Source organism: Arachis ipaensis, chromosome B2 (assembly GCF_059453495.1).
Source record: "Arachis ipaensis isolate K30076 ecotype BB chromosome B2, ASM5945349v1, whole genome shotgun sequence".
NCBI lineage: Eukaryota > Viridiplantae > Streptophyta > Magnoliopsida > Fabales > Fabaceae > Arachis > Arachis ipaensis.
The window spans coordinates 91,916,916-91,935,512 of record NC_142437.1 but is presented as its reverse complement, the minus strand read 5'-3'; the positions used below and the strand labels follow the sequence as shown (position 1 = coordinate 91,935,512).

The 18,597-nt window shown below is 38.7% G+C and overlaps 1 non-coding gene across 1 annotated transcript; it reads right to left on the bottom strand.

Annotated features, from left to right (window-relative positions):
* Positions 1 to 16,393: 16,393 nt before the first annotated feature.
* On the bottom strand, positions 16,394 to 16,501 carry LOC148574847 (small nucleolar RNA R71). The gene has a single exon (XR_015906381.1). It is a non-coding gene; the product is annotated as a small nucleolar RNA R71 (small nucleolar RNA).
* Positions 16,502 to 18,597: the final 2,096 nt, after the last annotated feature.

Sequence of the window (18,597 nt, the reverse complement as noted above, 5' to 3'; positions counted from 1 at the left end):
CTTCCCCAAAGCCATCACCATCCATCCCTTCATTCAAGTGGGTAAATCTCTCATCTCTAAGCTTAATTAGCTCACTTGAATATGCTTTGCTTGAAACAGATTGTCAGTTTAGAGCTCTTTGTGGCTTTAAGAGTAACAGGGAGATGGTTAGTAGTAGGAGTCGTCATGCAAGATTCAATATGGTGGAAAGCTCAAAGTTTAAATGCAAAGGTTGGTGTAAAGCTCAACTGAATGGATCTAGGAAGTTGTTTGGCCGCTTTAGTGAGAATTTAGATTGCCTGCCACCCGGTTGGAACACTAATGATCAACAAGAAGACGTGTGCAAAAACAAGGTTTGGGACCCCGGAATTCAGTCTAGAAATCAATACTCTTGGGGCCTTGTCACTTGCTTTAACCTACTTGAAGGCTTTCTGCGCCTAGTTTGGGACTCCGGAGGCCATTGGAATCACAAACATTGGTGGAGATTCTTGGATGCGTTCAAGCACAAGCCACCATAACAAAGGACTCTCCAAATGTCCAACTTAAGGACAATAACTAAAAGTGTTAGGTGGGAGACAACCCACCATGGTATGATCTTTCATTTTTATTCTTTGTTTTATTTTATTTTATTTTCATTTTTATTAGTGGTCATTCATAAATTTTGCATAAGCATATGCATTCTGCATTCTGCATTTTTTTTACATTAAAAAAAAAAAACACGAATGCGACGCTTAAGCATCGTTGACGCGTCCGCGTCACAGGTGCATTAGGAAGAAAAGAAAAGTGAACAGAGAGTCACGCGAAAGCGTGGCTGGAGGCGTGCCTTAGGCACAAATATGATCACGCGACCGCATCGCTGACGCGTTCGCGTCGTTTGTGAAATAGCCTCCCACGCGTCCGCGTCACCCACGCGAACGCGTGGCTCTGTAAAATCGACGTAAAGGGGTGTATGGCAGTATGTTGGGCTGGAATGGGGCTGGACTCGTGCTGGAAGCCCAAGCCCTCCCACGTGAATGCGTTCCCACGCGACCGCGTCGTTTTCCAAAAATGGCCATCCACGCGATCGCGTCAACCACGCAACCGCGTCACCCAAAAATTTGGCAAAAAGAGTTTCGAATAGAGAGTTGCGCGAACGCGAGGCTGCACTCGCGCCAATCGCACAAATCAGGCCACGCGATCGCGTGACCCACGCGTTCGCGTCACCTGACCTTATCGCACACCACGCGACCGCGTCACTCACGCGTCCGCGTCGCCTGCGCCGCACAACTTATCCAAATCCGCGCCAATTATCTCATCTTTTCTTTTCTAATCCTAATTTCTTCTATCTTTCCTTCTTTCTTCTTTCTTTCTTACTTTATCTCTTTCACTTCTCATTCTTTTTCACCTTCATTCTATTTTACTTAATTTGCATACTTTCATTCATTGCATTTTAATTTTGTGCATATTTTTATTTTCTTTTCTAAATTTATTATTTTTTCGTTGGTGTTAAATTTTCTTATTTAACTGTTGCATCTTCTCTTGTATTATTTTGGGTGCTTAGTGACTTGTTTTATTCTGATTGGGTAATATTATTTAAATCAATGCCAATCTTTTATACCTGTGCTCCTTTTTGCATTGATATGAACTTATACTGTCTTTCATTACCCACACCCCTCCCCTTTATTGCAAATTTTACACCACTGGTATACCATGTGCTTCTATTATTTTCTCACTTTCATGTTGTAGCTACCATGTAATTAAGACCCCCATTATTTGGCATTAACCCACCCAGACTTTATTTATTTTTTTATCTTTATTTCTGGGTTACTTTTTCTTCTTTTTTCTCTTCTTTCAGGCTGGCCACCAAAGAAGGGAAAAGGAAAACTTCTAAAAGGGGAGACAGATAAGTCCATCTGCACAATCTCTAGAGAAAAGCATCAGTTGTAGCAGCCCGTCCACCTGCACATCTCTGCATGCACCGAGGACGGTGCAACCTTTAAGTGTAGGGAGGTCGATACCAATCTCCATGGGTTAGTTATTCTCTTCTCAACACCAATGTCTTATTTTCTTCATTAGTTCATTGTTGCATTGCATAATAGATTGCATGTGTAGTTGATTGTTTACATTTAAATACTACTTGGTTGAAAAATAATAAGTTTCTTTCTAGGACCCTATTTTTGAAAAAAAAAATTCACTAATTTAAATAAAAAAAATTAAAATTTTCTATGTGTTAAATTTGTTTGAAGTTATATTTGGAACATGATTTTTGAGCCAAAGAACACACAACCTGTGAGATTTTGAGATTAATTACATGGTTACATTAGTTAACCATAAATATTTTATTCTTGTGTGTTTTCTTCTCTATAATTGCAATCTTTACTTTGTTCCACTCTATATGTCCATTATTTAGTGTATTTATATGCTTGCATATGATTGAGGCCATTACTTGTTTTCACCCACTTATCCCAAATAAGCCTACCCTTTTATGTCACCCTTGTTAGCCACTTTGAGCTTTTTAACCCCCCTCTATTCCATAACCACATTACTAGCCTTAAGCAGAAAAACAAAATAAAAATCCCAAGTTGAATTCTTGGTTAGCTTAAGATAGATATTGTGTATAATTTAAGTATGGGAAATTTTATGGGAACATGGGATGATAGAAAAAAAAGGGAATTAAATTGAATAAGTTATTTGAAAATTTGGGAAGCATGCTCATGTGAAATCAAAATAATTAAATTACCATGTGCATTGAAAATAATAATAATAATAATAATATTACCCCAAACGCAAAATAAAAAGAATCAATGCACATGGAACAAAATTCAAAAATAAGTTTGATACATGAGCATGTAATACAAAAGTGGAAAAAATTTGGGTAGCTAGGTAAAGCATTTTAACTTATATAAAGTATGTATATGTTAGGTTAGATCTTAGACTAATCAAGGATTCACTTTGTTAGCTCACTTAGCCTTATATATATATATATATATATATATATATATATATATATATATATATCCTTACCTTTACCTCAGCCCCATTACAACCCTGAAAAGACCTCATGATGTTTGCATTGGTATACTAAATATTTGTTGATTGGTTAGATGAAGAACAAGGTTGAGAAAGCATGACTAGGGAAGAGTAGAGTGATTGACCCTAGACACTTGAGAGTTAGAGTGATATACACTACCAGTAAGGGTTCAATGCTTGATTCTATATTCCCTGCTTTCATGAGCTATCTTCTAACAAGTTTACTTGTTTTTACTGTATGGTTTGAATTAGTGGAATTTTATTTATGTTTGTCTTGGAGAACTTATTTATTTTTAACCAAGTAGGTAGAAGCATTTCACATTTAGTTGCATTCATATAGATAGGACTGCATTTCATACATTTTACCATTCCTCTTCACTCCTTTATAGCTTCTCTTGAGCTTAGCATGAGGACATGCTAATGTTTAAGTGTGGGAAGGTTGATAAACCACTATTTTATGGTTTATCTTGTGCTAATTTGAGTGGTTTTTATCAGCTTTTCACCCACTTATTCATAGGATTCGCATGTTTTACATTTTCCTTCCTGATCTTGTGCTATGATTGAAAACATGTTTCCTAGGCCTTTAAATTGCTAATTTTAAATCCTCTCTTATTACCATTCGATGCCATGATATGTGTGTTAAGTGTTTTCAGAGATTAAAGGGCAGGAATGACTCAGAGGATGGAAAGAAAGCATGCAAAAGTGGAAGAAATACAAGAAGTTGAAGAAATTGCTAAGCTGTCCAGCCTGACCTTTTGGTACTAAATCGACCATAACTTGAGCTACAGAGATCCAAATGACATGGTTTTAGTTGCGTTGGAAAGCTAACGTCCGGGGCTTCGCAACGATATATAATTTGTCATAGCTGCCCCGAATTCAAGCAACGTGAACACGTGAATCACGCGGACGCGTGACCTGACAAAAATGCAATCTGCGCAAACGCGTGGACGACGCCTCTGCGTCACTTTGCCGCGACCTGTACATACCAGAAATTGTTGAGGGCGATTTCTGGGCTATTTTTGACCCAGTTTTTGGCCCGGAAAACACAGATTAGAGGCTATAAAGTGGAAAAATGCATCCATTCATGATACAACATACATTTATACATAGTTTTAGGTTTTAGATGTAGTTTTTTAGAGAGAGAGGTTCTCTCCTCTCTCTTAGGTTTTAGGATTTAGGAATTCTCTTAGTTTTAGGATTGCTTCTTCTCAATTTCCAGGTTCAATATTTCTTTTATTTATTTTTCCAATTTGGTTCATGAATTCTCATGTTTAACTTGATTTCTTTTATTTAATGCAATTTGAGGTATTTCAAATTTATCACTTCTTCTATTGTTTGTTATTAATTGATGTTCTAAGTTAAGTCCGAACTTGATTTTGGAGTTGATTAATATTTGGAGACCCTTGAGTTGAATTACTCAAGAGTTAAATTGTAATTGGGTTTATTGTTGGCTGGCTTTCTAGTCACTAACGCTAATCCTTCCCAAAGGAGAGGATTAAAACTTGTGAATAGAAGTAGACTTCCAACTTACTTGACTTTCTTTTACTTTACTTGGTAAAGGATAACTAAGTAGAAGTAACCTTCAATTATCAATTGATCTTGAGAAGAATCCAACAAGGATAGAACTTCTGATTGATCTCTCCTAATCAAGGCTTTTTATTGTTATTATTTTATTTCCTCTGCCATTGCTATTCTTGCTTTTTATCTTAATCCGAAACCCCAAAACACACTTTTCCATAACCAATAATAAATCACACTTCCCTGCAATTCCTAGAGAAGACGACCCGAGGTTTAAATACTTCGGTTATCAATTTATTTAGGGGTTTATTAATTGTGACAACCAAAACTTTTGTAAGAAAGGAATTCTTGTCGGTCTAGAAGCTATACTTACAACACGAATTTATTTGTGAAAATTCTAGATCGCGCAAGAGTTTCTCTCTTTTTCAGTCATTGATCGGGACTGGGTCAAATTTTAAATTCTCAAGGCAGCTTAAATGATCCGCAACCAAGTTTGGAGACCCACTCCGGTCCCTAATCTCAATGTCGAATTCTTGCAAAAGCAAGATCCAACATATAAGTCTAGGCTTTGACTCATTCTTTGTCAATAAGTACTTTAAAGCTGCATGATCCATGTATATCACTATCTTGGAACCTAGCAAATAAGATCTGAATTTATCTAAAGCATGAACAATAGCTAGGAGTTCCTTTTCTGTAGTGGTATAGTTGGATTGTGCTGCATCCAGTGTTTTAGAAGAGTAAGCAATGACATAAAGGAGTTTACCATCGCGCTGTGCAAGCGCGGCACCTACATCATGGTTTGATGCATCGTACATTATCTCGAATGGCAACGTCTAGTTGGGGCCTCGCACAACCAGTGCTGTGGTAAGAACTCTCCTTAGCCCTTCAAATAACTCAAAATCCACATCTTTTCGGAGTAGGCGCGACAATGGCAAAGTAATTTTGCTGAAATCTTTGATAAAGCGCCTGTAAAATCCTGCATGTCCCAAAAACGAGCGGACCTCCCTCACAGATGAGGGGTGAGGTAAAGTGGTGATAACATCGACCTTGGCCGGGTCTACAGAAATGCCTTCACTAGATACTACATGTCCTAACACTATACCTTACCTTACCATAAAGTGACATTTCTCAAAATTCAAGACAAGGTTAGTGTCAACACATCTAGCTATGACCTTGGCCAAGTTCTCTAAACAACAGTCAAATGAAGTTCCATAAACACTGAAGTCATCCATAAAGACTTCCAGACAATTCTCCATTAAATCGGAAAAGACACTGGTCATACACCACTGAAAGGTAGCATGTGCATTACATAGTCCAAATGGCATCCTTTTGTAGGCAAAGGTGCTAAAAGGGAAAGTGAATGTGGTCTTTTCCTGATCTTCAGGAGCAATGTGAATCTGGAAGTAACCAGGGAATCCATCAAGAAAGCAATAATGGGATTTACCCGCCAAACGGTCCAACATCTGATCGATAAAGAGCAAAGGGTAGTGGTCCTTTCTTGTAGCGGCGTTCAATCTTCTATAGTCGATGCACACTCGTCATGCATTTTGTACTCTCTTGGTGACCACTCCACCATCATCCTTCTTAACCGCAGTGATGCCTGATTTATTGGGAACAATTTGCACCGGGCTCACTCATTCACTGTCAGAAATTGGGTATATGATACCCGCATCAAGTAGCCTAGTGACCTCCTTCTTTACCACATCAAGGATGGTCGGGTTGAGCCTCCTTTGCAGTTGCCTAACCGGCCTAGCTCCCTCTTGGAGAAATATACGATGCATGCATTTGCGAGGGTCAATCCCCACAATATCAGCTAGGCTCCAACCAATTGCCTTCTTGTACCTTCTTAGAACATCTAGGAGCTTTTCTTCTTCTTCACTCGAAAGCTCACTAGCAATAATGACCGAAAACTTTTGGTTGTTCTCTAAGAAAGCATACTTCAAATGAGATGGAAGAGGCTTCAATTCACTTTTTGCCTCAAGCTGAGGTTCCTTTTCATCAAGCTCACGGAATTCATTCTCAACAACTTTCTCATGTTCATCCTCTTGGTCATTCGTCTCTTCAAAAATAGGATAGCATAGCTTGTGGTGGTTTTCTTCTTGCACTTCCGCTACCACTTCATCAATTACATCATATCGGGGCACGGAGTGCTCTTCGGGAGGATGCTTCATGGCTTCTTCCAAATTGAACTTGATAGTCTTGTCTCCAACCTCAAAGTAATATGTGCTGGTGAAGGCATCTAACTTGAATTTAGAGGTCTTAAGAAAGGGTCTACCAGGTAGAGCGGAGGATAAGCTTCTATTTTCTGTTGGAGGCATTTCAAGGATGTAAAAGTCAACCGGAAAGACCAAGTCCTTGATTGCCACAAGTACATCTTCTGTTATTCCCATCACAGTGATCATACTTTTATCGGCTAAGGTAAACTTTGCCGCCGACTTCTTTAATGGAGCTAAATTCAACCGCACAAAGATAGAAAGTGGCATGATGCTTACACAAGCTCCTAGATCACACGTACAGTCATGAAAAGTATGTCCACCAATACAACAGGACACTAAACAAGGTCCAGGGTCACCACATTTCTTTGGAATAGGTTCCATCAAGGAAGAAATTAAACTACCCAAGGATAATGTCTCCAACTCTCCTATCCTATCCTTGTGTGTGCACAAGTCTTTCAGAAATTTTGCATACTTCGGAATTTGTTGGATAGTATCAAGAAGTTGTATGATTACCTCAACCTTCTTGAACACTTGAAGCATGTTTAAATCGAATTCCGGCATTTTCTTTGCTTTCTTCACCAAGGAAGGGAATGGAATAGGAATGGACTCATCCACTATAGCTTTCCTCTTGGGTTCCTTAAGGCTTACACCTTCTTCATCATGCTTTTTGTCTACCTCCTCCTCTTCATGTGGAGCTTCAACAACCACCTCTTCCTCATGAATGTCTTCCATGACCCTAGGAGGTATCTCCTCTAATGTAGTCCCCGACCGTAGAGTGATGGCGTTGAGACCGCCTTGGGGTTTGGTTGGGATTGGGAAGGAAGGATAGAAGAGCTTGAGGGTTGGTTGGTGTTATTGGAGGACATGGACATCTTCGAGATCATGTCGGTGAGATTGGCTAATTGAGCGCCCATGGTATCAAATTGAGCCTTATAGCTCTCATCTCATTTCTCCTTAACGGTTCTAAGCTCATCGAATTGATTGGTGGAAGATGAAGAGGCTTGGTTGGATTGTTGTCTATGGTGTGGTGCTTGGTATTTGGTATAGTTGCTTTGGTTTTGGTTGTGGTGATTTTGGTTGGCTTGGTGGTTGTTGTTGTGATATTGAGACGAAGATTGGTTGTTGTTGTTGTAATGAGAAGAAGAATTGTTCCATCTTTGGTTTTGATTGCTCCCTTGTGCATTATCCCTCCACCCTTGATTTTGATTACTACCATGAGAGTAGTTGTTTTGGCCTTGAGAAGGATAGGGTGGACGGTTGTTGTAGTTCACATTGGCTACAACAAGAGCATGCTCCTCTTGAATTTGATGGCATTGATCGGTGTAATGTGTGGTGCTAGAGCACAAACTACAAATTCTAGGAGGGCCTTCAAGTTGAGCAACTTGAGGTGGGGCTTGGATGGCTTGGATGGAGTAGTATTCCTTTTGATCTTTTTGTATTTGAGTGAGGATAGTAGTCATGTCCCCAAGCGCCTTGGTTAAGCTTGCTTCGGAAGGGGATGGTTCTACCACACCCTTGAGAGGATTACTTCTCACCCTTACATGTTGTGTAGCCTCGACAACATCATTTATCAATTTCCAAGCTTCTCCCTCCGTCTTGTTCTTTGAAAGGAAACTGCCACTAGAAGCGGTGAGCAATCTTCTATCTTCCGCACTAAGACCTCTAGTGAAGTAACTAATGAGCAAGTGAGTGTTCAATCCATGGTGTGGACAAGATTCCAATAGCCTCTTGAACCGAGTCCAATACTCATACAAACTCTCTTGGTCTTTTTGCACCCAAAATCTCCTTCTGGATGTAGTCGGTCTTCTCCGGTGGGAAGAATTTATCTAGAAACTCTCTTCTCAAGAAATTCCAATTGGTCACAATTTCATCCGGTTGTGAATAAAACCACATCTTTGCTTTCCCTTCAAGAGAAAAAGGGAAGGCAAAGACCATAATAGCCAACTCATCGGCTCCATGCCTTCGAGCCGTAGAACAAGAAACTTGAAAATCTCTTAGATGTCGGATGGGGTCTTGACCCGGCAACCCATGATACTTAGGAAGTAAATTTATCAAGCTACTCTTCAACTCAAAGTTTGGATCAAGGTTAGGATACCTTGATGCAAAGGTTGGAGTATGATATTCCGAGTTCCTTGCTCATGCAAAGTGATCCGTCGTGGCTCCGCCATGTATGGCTCACCTGTAGGATGCAACGATGTATTAGTAGTGCCAACAGAAGAATAGGAAGTAGCGGACTCCAAGTCACTCTCGGTACCGTCTAGTGATTCGGTATGTTCCTCAAGAGAGGCCGAAGTACTAGCCGTATAATCCAACCGCCGTCTAGCTTGCCGAGTGTGTAACAAGGTTCTTTCAATCTCAGGATCAAACTCGACTAAGCTAGAATTCGGTTGAGACCGAGTCATCAAACTTGGGAGTCATAGCACACATACAAAAGAAATCTAAACTATAGCTAAGTATTAGAAGAAAGTAAACTATCTACAATATTCACATATTTACATAACCAATATCAAGGCATATATTGCAACCATTCCTCGGCAACGGCGCCAAAAATTTGATGGGCCCCGTGGACTATGTTGGTATAGAATTTCTCAATAAAATCCCGTTGCAAGTATAGCTCTTCCCAACAACAATCCTCGAGTATCAAATTTAGAAGGAAATTGGTTGTCACAAGTTCAACCCCAATAAAAGTAACCGAAGTATTCAAACCTCGGGTCGTCTCACAAAGAATGGGCAAACATGTGCTTCAACATTGGTTAGAAATCTGGGGTTGCAAGTCATGAGCAAGAAATTAAACTAGGAATCTTAACAAGCAAGTAATCTTGGAATGTAAGAGACTAATGCAAACGATTAGAGCAAAATGTAAATAATCCCAAACTCATAAAATAACATCCAAAGTAATTCTATTCTAAACTAAACAAGTAACTACAACTAAGATAAAGCAATCAAGATTTTTGGGTTTTCAAATACGAATGATAAAAGCAACTCTTGGCTAGGCATGGGAATTGAGATCACTATCCTTGTCTGATAACCATATCTTAACAATTATGAGGAACCAAACTCATTAAGTTTACTTCTATACTTGAAGTATATTAAATGGTTTGGTCAACATCAACCCATAAGGTCCAACCTAACTACCAATTAACTTGGTAGTAGGCTAGTGTCAATGGCTATCAAATTGACCACTAAGGGTTCCCAAATCATCAAATCCATTAGACTCAATGACTCAAGCTTACCCAATTCCCTTAGCCTAGGCCAAGAATAAAGATAACTACTCCATAATCAAAGGAAACATTTCATCAAACACATGGTAAGCATTAATAAAAGACCTATTTAAATTGCAATTAAATTGGAACTAACAAGGACCCACTAACAATTATCAACATACAATCATTCAAACAACACAATTAATCATGGAAATTATCAATGCAACAATAACAAATCAAGATCTACAAGATTCATGAAATGGGTATAAAATGACAAACAACAAGAAAACATAAAACTAACACAAGATCTAAACAAACTTATACTAGAGAATTCAAATTAAAAAATTAAAACTAGTAATTAACAAGATCCAATTCAGAATTCAACAAGGGAAGATCAAATTAAGGCTAGATCTAGAGAGGAACAAAGGTTTCTCTCTTTAGAAGAACAAAGAACCAAAAACTAGCTAAAATTATGTCTAAGTATAAAATGATTAATCCCCCCTTTCCCCCTAGCATCCTTGGGTCTTTTCCATGTAGAAACAGTTTGAAGTTGGGCTTGATGAGCCTCAGAAATCACCAGGCACGATTTCCTTTAATGAGGTCACGTGCAGCTTTCCGCGCGTGCGCGCCATGCGTGCGTGCCGATGTTGAAGTTCCCAAAATCCAAATCTTCATGTTCCTTCCTTTTGTGCATGCTTTCTTTCTCTCTTCTAGGCCATTCTTGTCCTATAAATCCTGAAATCACTCAACAAATACATCACGGCATCGAATGGCAATAAAAGAGGATCAAAATATAGCAATTTTAAGGCAAAATAAGCATGTTTTTCATCATAGAGCAATATTAGGATGAGAACACAAAATCATGCATTTATTGTGAATAAGTGTGAGAAATATTGACAAAAACTCCCAAATTCTACACAATATAAACCACAAAATTGGGGTTTATCACTCACCCATTCTTTTTCGCTCTTTCTTATTCCCTAAATTCTCAAACAAAATAGAAGAAACAACCAATTAGGGTTTTGTTGACTGAATTTCACTGTTAGCTATGATTCGGCATCGTATTGCTTGTGTGTAAGTGAAAGGTCAGCAATTCGTTAGGGAAAAGAAGCGACTAAGAATGTGAAAGAAAGTGTGAGTGAGACAAAGAAAGTGGGATTAACGAACTTGGATCTGAGAAGGTTCGAGAATCTTGGGTTGAGGATTTTGCAGTGTGGTTGGTGGATCTATCTTAGGTGGAGACCGAGGGGGAGGGAACATACAGGAATATACAAATTACAGGAATATTCAAAATTCATACGTTAGAATTTAGAAACTTGGTTCTCTGCAGCAGCAACAGGGAAGGGACAGGGCTAGGGCTAGGATAATGAAATCAGAATAGAATCACAATGGAAGGGGTAGGGATATGGACGAGAAGGAGGCGGAGGCCTACCTGAACTAACGGCGACGAGAAGAGATGATGACAAGCCTCCGGCGAGGAGAGAAGAAGCAGCGACGAGAGCGACGGCGAAAGGAACTCGTAAGACAAGAGCACGGCGGAGAGAGCTCGTACGACGACGGCAACGAAGGGAGCAAACGCGATGAGGGCGATGGAGGGAGCTCGTGCGACGTGAGCCGCGGTGGCAGCGATAGCGGAGGACGTCACATCTTCAAGGGAGAGAGAAGGCAGGGAGTAATTCAAGGAAAACGTGAAAAAGTGAAATGAACCACTCGGAGTTTCGGGAACCTAACTCCTTATTCTAATATTTTCGACGGAAAATTTTAAATTACAGACAGATTTTTCGTCTGTAATAATTTAATAAAACGCATCGTTCTGTCTATTTAATTACAGACGGATTTTCCGTCTGTAAATATTTTCCACGAAAAAAATTAATTTTACCGACAGAATTATCGACGGATTCTATTTTCCATCTGTAATTTATGCTAATTCATTTTTTTTATTTTTCGACAAAAAATTCCTCTGAAATTCTGTCTGTATTTCCGTGGGATAAAATCCGTCGAAAATATCCATCTGTAATAACTAATTTTCTAGTAGTGTTTATTGAGACAAATTTGGAATATTTGGGAATAAAGGAATACTTTTAGAGGATAACAATGAAGAAAGGAGGTTGAAGAAATAAATGCTTTCTGGACTTAACAATGCAAGTGCTAGAAAAAAGGATGATGATTTATGGCCTGCATACTGTGGCTTATATTTTCTACTATTGATGTGCTCAATTAATTGGTTGAAAATATTGCATACCTAGCAAAATCTTGCTAAACACTTTTGCTTGATGAGTGATCTAGAATTATTGATGAGCGGATAATTTATACGCTTTTTGGCATTGTTTTTAGTATGTTTTCAGTAGAATCTAGTTACTTTTAGGGATGTTTTCATTAGTTTTTATGTTAAATTCACATTTCTGGACTTTACTATGAGTTTGTGTGTTTTTCTGTGATTTCAGGTATTTTCTGGCTGAAATTGAGGGACTTGAGCAGAAATCAGATTCAGAGGTTGAAGAAGGACTGCTGATGCTGTTGGATTCTGACCTCCCTGCACTCAAAGTGGATTTTCTGGAGCTACAGAACTCGAAATGGCGCGCTTCCAATTGCGTTGGAAAGTAGACATCCAGGGCTTTCAAGAAATATATAATAGTCCATACTTTGGTCAAGAATAGATGACGTAAACTGGCGTTCAACACCAGCTTACTGCCCAAATCTGGCGTCCAGCGCCAGAAAAGGATCCAAAACCAGAGTTGAACGCCCAAACTGGCACAAAAACTGGCGTTCAACTCCAAGAAGGACCTCTACACGTGCAACACTCAAGCTCAGCCCAAGCACACACCAAGTGGGCCCCGGAAGTGGATTTATGCATCAATTACTTACTCATGTAAACCCTAGTAGCTAGTTTATTATAAATAGGACCTTTTACTACTGTATTAGACGTCTTTTTGACCATCTTTGATCAGTTGTATGGTATCTTAGATCACGTTTGAGGGCTGGCCTCTCGGCCATGCCTGGACTTTCACTTATATAATTTTAACGGTAGAGCTTCTACACTCCATAGATTAAGGTGTGGAGCTCTGTTGTTCCTCAAAGATTAATGCAAAGTACTACTGTTTTCTATTCAATTCATCTTGTTTCGCTTCTAAGATATTAATTCGTACTTCAATCTGAATGTGATGAACGTGACAATCATCATCATTCCCTATGAACGCGTGCCTGACAACCACTTCCGTTCTACCTTAGACTGAATGAGTATCTCTTAGATCTCCTAACCAGAATCTTCGTGGTGTAAGCTAGAATGATGGCGGCATTCAAGAGAATCCGGAAGGTCTAAACCTTGTCTGTGGTATTCCGAGTAGGATTCAATGAATGAATGACTGTGACGAGCTCCAAACTCGCGATTGCAGGGCATTAGTGATAGACGCAAAAGGATAGTAAATCCTATTCCAGCATGATCGAGAACCGACAGATGAATAGCCGTGCCGTGACAGGGTGCGTTGACCATTTTCACTGAGAGGATAAGATGAAGCCATTGACAAGGGTGATGCCTCCAGACGATTAGCCGTGCCGTGACAGGGCATTGGATCATTTTCCCGAGAGATGACCGAAAGTAGCCATTGACAGTGGTGATGTATCACATAAAGCCAGCCACGGAAAGGAGTAAGACTGACTGGATGAAGATAGCAGGAAAGCAGAGGTTCAGAGGAACGAAAAGCATCTCCATTCGCTTATCTGAAATTCCTACCAATGATTTACATAAGTACCTCTATCCCTATTCTATTATTTTATTTTCGAAAACCCATTACTGTTTTATATCCGCCTGACTGAGATTTACAAGGTGACCATAGCTTGCTTCATACCGACAATCTCCGTGGGATTCGACCCTTACTCACGTAAGGTATTACTTGGACGACCTAGTGCACTTGCTGGTTAGTTATGCGAAGTTGTGAAGATATGTTTAGACCATGGTCCTGTGCATCCGTTTTTGGTGCCATTGCCAGGGAATCAATTTCGAACAACAATTCACAACCTGAGTAGCAATTTCGCATACCAAGTTTTTGGCGCCGTTGCCGGGGATTGTTCGAGTTTGGACAACTGACGGTTCATCTTGTTGCTCAGATTGGGTAATTTTCTTTTTGTTTTCCTTTCAAAAATTTTTCAAAAATTTCTCACTTGTTTTCGAAAAAAAAATGTTTTCAAAAATATTATTTTTCTTCAGAATTTTTAAGAATGAATTCTAGTGTTTCATGAAGCATGTTGAAGCATATCTGGCTGTAAAGCCATACCCAAACTGCTTTGGGATTGGTCTTCAACTAATCACCTCAATGGAGTCATGCCCAATTCTTCTGGATAGGGCATGTTAGGCTTGTCATGTCTGAATTACACTCATATTTTTATTAAAGCTTGGCTGGCTATTAAGCCATGCCTGACCCTTTGATTGGAGCTTTAAGACTAACATGGCAAGATTCCTGGAATTCATATTAAAAATTTTGGAATCCTTATTTTTATTTTTCACAATAATTTTCGAAAAAAAAATTAAAAGAAAATACAAAAAAATCATAAAATCATAAAAATCAAAAATATTTTTGTGTTCTTGTTTGAGTCATGTGTCATGTTATAAGTTTGGTGTCAATTGCATATGCATCTTGCATTTTTCGAAAATTCATGCATTCATAGTGTTCTTCATGATCTTCAAGTTGTTCTTGGTAAGTCTTCTTGTTTGATCTTTGCATTTGCATGTTTTGTATCTTTTCTTGTTTTTCATATGCATTCTTGAATTCTTAGTGTCTAAGCATTAAAGAATTCTAAGTTTGGTGTCTTGCATGTTTTCTTTGCATTAAAAATTTTTCAAAAATATGTTCTTGATGTTCATCATGATCTTCATAGTGTTCTTGGTGTTCATCTTGACATTCATAGTGTTCTTGCATGCATCCCTTGTTTTGATTAAAAAATAAACGAGAAAAACATAAAAATGATGTTTTTAATTTTTCTCTTGCATCATAAAAATTCAAAAATCAAAAAAATATCTTTCCCTTTTTCTCTCATCAAATTCGAAAATTTGAGTTGACTTTTTCAAAAATTTTTAAAATCAAGTTGTTTCTTATGAGTCAAATCAAATTTTCAATTTGAAAATCTTATCTTTTTCAAAATCTTTTTCAAAAATCAAATCTTTTTCAAATTTCTTAGTTATTTTTGAAAATTCCAAAAATATTTTTCAAAAATCTTTTTCTTATTTTTATCACATGATTTTCGAAAATAACATCATCAATTAATGTTTTGATTCAAAAATTTCAAGTTTGTTACTTACTTGTTAAGAAAGATTCAAACTTTAAGTTCTAGAATCATATCTTGTGATTTCTTGTGAATCAAGTCATTAATTGTGATTTTAAAAATCAAATATTTTTCAAAACTAATTCCTATCATATCTTTTCAAAAATATCTTCTCATCATACCTTTTTCAAAAAATTTTCAAAATATCTTTTCTAACTTCCTAACTTCTTATCTTTTCAAATTTGTTTCAACTAACTAACTAACTTTTTGTTTGTTTCTTAACTTTTTCAAAACTACCTAACTAACTCTCTCTCTCTCTAATTTTCGAAAATATCTTCCCTCTTTTTCAAAAATTTCTTTTTTATTAACTAATTATTTTTATTTTTGATTTTAAAAATTTTTCGAAAAAAATACTAACCTTTTTCAAAAACTATTTTCGAAAATCACTAACTCTTTTTCAAAAATTATTTTCGAAAATTCTCCCTCTCCCATCTTATTCTATTTATTTATTCATTTACTAACATCTCATCTCACATCTCTGCCCTCCTCACAGTTGTGTTTCTTTCTTTACATCACATTCTTTGTCTCCCTCTTTTCTTCTACTCACAAAGGGACCCCTATACTGTGGTATAAAGGATCTCTATTATTATTATTTTTCTGTGCCCTCTTCTTTGTCATATGAGCAGGAGCAAGGACAAGAACATTCTTGTTGAAGCAGATCCAGAACCTGAAAAGACTCTGAAGAGAAAATTAAGAGAAGCTAAATTACAACAATCCAGAGATAACCTTTCAGAAATTTTCGAACAGGAAGAGGAGATGGCAGCCAAAAATAATAATAATGCAAGGAGGATGCTTGGTGACTTTACTGCACCTAATTCCAATTTATATGGAAGAAGCATATCCATTCCTGCCATTGGAGCAAACAACTTTGAGCTGAAACCTCAATTAGTTTCTCTGATGCAGCAAAACTGCAAGTTTCATGGACTTCCATCTGAAGATCCTTTTCAGTTCTTAACTGAATTCTTGCAGATATGTGATACTGTTAAGACTAATGGAGTAGATCCTGAAGTCTACAGGCTCATGCTTTTCCCTTTTGCTGTAAGAGACAGAGCTAGAATATGGTTGGACTCTCAACCTAAAGATAGCCTGAACTCTTGGGATAAGCTGGTCACGGCTTTCTTAGCCAAGTTCTTTCCTCCTCAAAAGCTGAGCAAGCTTAGAGTGGATGTTCAGACCTTCAGACAGAAGGAAGGTGAATCCCTCTATGAAGCTTGGGAAAGATACAAGCAGCTGACCAAAAAGTGTCCTTCTGACATGCTTTCAGAATGGACCATGTTGGATATATTCTATGATGGTTTATCTGAGCTATCAAAGATGTCATTGGATACTTCTGCAGGTGGATCCATTCACCTAAAGAAAACACCTGCAGAAGCTCAAGAACTCATTGACATGGTTGCTAATAACCAGTTCATGTACACTTCTGAGAGGAATCCTGTGAATAATGGGACGCCTATGAAGAAGGGAGTTCTTGAAGTTGATACTCTGAATGCCATATTGGCTCAGAATAAAATATTGACTTAGCAAGTCAATATGATTTCTCAGAGTCTGAATGGAATGCAAGCTGCATCCAACAGTACTCAAGAGGCTTCTTATGGAGAAGAAGCTTATGATCCTGAGAACCCTGCAATAGCAGAGGTGAATTACTTAGGTGAACCTTATGGAAACACCTATAACTCATCATGGAGAAATCATCCAAATTTCTCATGGAAGGATCAAAAGCCTCAACAAGGCTTTAATAATGGTGGAAGAAACATGTTTAACAATAATAAACCTTTTCCATCATCCACTCAGCAACAGACAGAGAACTCTGAACAAAATACCTCTAATTTAGCAAACTTAGTCTCTGATCTATCTAAGGCCACTGTAAGTTTCATGAATGAAACAAGGTCTTCCATTAGAAATTTGGAAGCACAAGTGGGCCAGCTGAGTGAGAGGATCACTGAAATCCCTCCTAGTACTCTCCCAAGCAATACAGAAGAGAACCCAAAAGGAGAGTGCAAGGCCATTGACATAAGCACCATGGCCGAACCCAAAGAAGGAGAGGAGGACATGAATCCCAAGGAGGAAGACCTCCTGGGATGTCCAGTGATCAATAAGGAGCTTCCCTCTGAGGAACCAAAGGACTCTGAGGCTCATCTAGAGACCATAGAGATTCCATTGAACCTCCTTATACCCTTCATGAGCTCTGATGAGTATTCCTCCTCTGAAGAGAATGAGGACATTTCTGAAGAGCAAACTGCCAAGTTTCTTGGTGCAATCATGAAGCTGAATGCCAAATTAATTCGTATTGATACTTGGGAAGTTGAACCTCCCTTGTTCATCAATGAACTAAATGATCTGGATCAACTGACATTGCCTCAGAAGAGACAGGATCCTGGAAAGTTCATAATACCTTGTACCATAGGCACCATGATCTTTAAGGCTCTGTGTGACCTGGGTTCAGGAATAAACCTCATGCCCCTCTCTGTAATAGAGAAACTGGGAATCTATGGGGTGCAAGCTGATAAAATCTCATTAGAGATGGCAGACAGTTCAAGAAAACAGGCATATGGACAAGTAGAGGACGTGTTAGTAAAGGTTGAAGGCCTTTACATCCCTGCTGATTTCATAGTCCTGGATACTGGAAAGGAAGAGGATGAATCCATCATCCTAGGAAGACCTTTTCTGGCCACAGCAAGAGCTGTGATTGATGGTGACAGAGGTGAACTAGTCCTCCAATGGAATGAAGACTCCCTTCTGTTTAAAACTCAAGGATCTCCCTCTACAACCATGAAGAGGAAGCATGAAAAGCTTCTCTCAAAGCAGAGTCAACCCAAGCCCCCACAGTCAAACTCTAAGTTTGGTGTTGGGAGGCCACAACCAAACTCTAAGTTTGGTGTTGAACTCCCATATCCAAACTCTAAGTTTGGTGTTGGAGAGTCTCAACAAAGCTCTGCACATCTGTGAGGCTCCATGAGAGCCCACTGTCAAGCTATTGACATTAAAGAAACGCTTGTTGGGAGGCAACCCAATTTTTATTTATCTAACTATATTTTTCTTAGTTATATGTCTTTATAGGTTCATGATCATGTGGAGTCACAAAATAAACAAAAAAAATCAAAAACAGAATCAAAAACAGCAGAAGAAAAATCACACCCTGGAGGAAGCATCTGCCTGGCGTTCAACGCTAGAACAGAGCATAGTTCTGGCGCTGAACGCCCAAAATGGGCAGCATCCTGGCGCTGAACGCCCAGAACAAGCATGGTTCTGGCGTTCAACGCCAGAAATGGCAACAAATGGGCGTTGAACACCCAAAATGGGCACCAACCTGGCGCTGAACGCCCAGAGTTGTGTGCAAGGGTATTTTGCATGCCTAA